At 30.8% G+C, this 2,500-nt stretch overlaps 1 protein-coding gene across 1 annotated transcript in view; it reads right to left on the minus strand.

The window, feature by feature from the left end:
• LOC122266856 (uncharacterized) overlaps positions 1 to 2,500 on the minus strand; it is a 13,409-nt gene that overhangs the window by 10,552 nt on the left and 357 nt on the right. The gene's annotated exons all lie outside the window — the stretch shown is intronic.

The following is a 2,500-nucleotide window of genomic DNA, read 5'->3' on the forward strand; positions in this document are numbered from 1 at the left end:
GGTCAGAACTCGAGTTAAATTATGAATAGGGCGCAGAATTTAGTCTTAACATCTGAAACAAATACCCTGCTTTCGAAGATCTTGACATAGACCAAATGAACGACCAATTCAGTGAGATATTAGGAAGCTGCACTTGAAATAGGGGGTAAAGACGAAAAAGAAAAGTTCAGTAAACTTTCGGTAGAGACAAAAAAAGCTTATGAAACAGCGTAGGGATTTGAAAATAACATCAATTAGAGACAAAATAGAATCAGAATCAGAGCTAAGACGATAAACAAAAATAAGAAAGATGTATGCAAATCTAACATACGAAAGACAACAAAGAGGCTCGGAATAGGAAAAAAAACAAATGTATGCAGTAAAGAAACTCAACTGAGAGGTGGCATACAATAAAAATGAAATTATCATAGTAGTAGAAGACTTCTAAAGCCACCTATACCACTCAAACGATCAACCACGAACGGAGGCAAACAACAATTGGAGACGTCCCAAACATTACGGTAGAGGAAGTAAAAAGGACACTAAAAGGCATGGAAAGAAGAAAAACGCCAGAAGATGGCATTAGTGTAGAGATTTTATTCAAGAAGCAGGAGAGATAAAACTAAGCAATCTTTTTAATAAATGTCTGGAAAAACGCAATAATAATTTTGATACACAAAAAGGGGGACGCAAAAGACCTAAAGAATTACCGACCTATATGCCTCCTTTCAGTAATCTATAAACTGTTCAAAACAACCCACGGAACAGGCTGGGTTCCGCAGCGGATTCTCAACTACAGACCATACCCACACACTTATCCAAATGAGAGGGAAAACCAACGAATAACGGATATAGAAAACCTCTGTGTATGGCATTCGTAGATTACGAAACGGCATTCTACTCGATACAGATAACGGCAGTACTAGATGCAATTCGTAAACAAAGAGTAGAGGAAATACAAGCTGTTATAGCTTGCCTCGAGGAAGTATTCAAGAAGTTAGATTAGAAGGAGATAGGGATTAAAGTTGGGGATGAACACTTAAGCAATCTAAGATTTGCAAATGACATTGTTCTTTTCGGCGAATCAGCTAATGAATTACAACAATTAATGGGGCGATTTAAATAGGGAAAGTATGAAGATTGGCCTTAAAAGGAACATGAAAAAGACTAAACTCATGTTCAACAGTCGAATCCCCAGTTAAGCAAATACAAATACAGGGCGAGGTACTAGAACAGTAAACTAGTATGTATACATAGGGAAACTCATCCAGACGAATACATCCTGCGAAGCCGAGATAATTCGGCGAATCATGTTAGGTTGGAGTGCCTTTGGTACACAGTAATATATTACTAGGTCGTCTGCAACATGTCTAAAGAGAAAGATTTTTGGCCAATGTGTCCTACCCGTCATAACATATGGGTCAGAAACATGGACTATGACCAAAGTACTTGAGAGGAAATTAGTAAGGGCTCAAAGAGGTGTTAGCTTAAGAGACAGAAAAAGAGCTACATGGATCAGACAACAAACAAAAGTAGAGGATATAATTAATAGCATTAAAAGAAAAAGTGGGCAGGACATATACATCGGAAACTAAAAAACAGAAGGACAAAGATAAGAACAGAATGGGAAATACACGACAGAAAGAGACCAAGGGCAAGACCATATATATATATATATATAATATATATATATATATATATATATATATATATATATATATATATATGTATGTATTTATATATATACATATGTCTTTATTTATCTATTAATTCATGTATACATATTTATCTATACACAGGCACACATACACGCACACGCATCCACGCACACGCATCAACGCACGCACATACACTTGCATACAGACGTCTACCGACACAGACACACACACACACACACACACACACATATTATATATATATATATATATAATATATATATATATATATATATATATATATATATATATATTATATACATATATATACATATATATACATATATATTTGTATATATATTACATATATATTTGTATATATATATATATATATATACATATATATATATATATATATATATATATATATATATATATATATAAATATATATATATATATATATATATAATATATATATATATATATATGCGTGTGTGTGTGTGTGTGTACAGACATGTGTGTTTATAAGTGTTTATATGTTATATATGTATGTATGTGTATGTGTATGTGTATGTATATGAATATGTATAGGTATTTGTATTGTATTTGTATATGTATATATGTATGTATATGTATATGCATACGTATACGTATACGTATATGTATATGTATATATATGTATGTATGTATTATATATATATATATATATATATATATATAAGAATATAGAAAAATACATATACACAGAATTGTATATACGTACATATATATATACTTTATATATATATACATATATATATATATATATAAAGATATGTAATTATGCATACACACACATTATATATATAAATATATATATATATAT

This window comes from Penaeus japonicus, unplaced genomic scaffold (assembly GCF_977035675.1).
Source record: "Penaeus japonicus unplaced genomic scaffold, GWHDUDI00000001_assembly GWHDUDI00000042, whole genome shotgun sequence".
Taxonomy (NCBI): domain Eukaryota; kingdom Metazoa; phylum Arthropoda; class Malacostraca; order Decapoda; family Penaeidae; genus Penaeus; species Penaeus japonicus.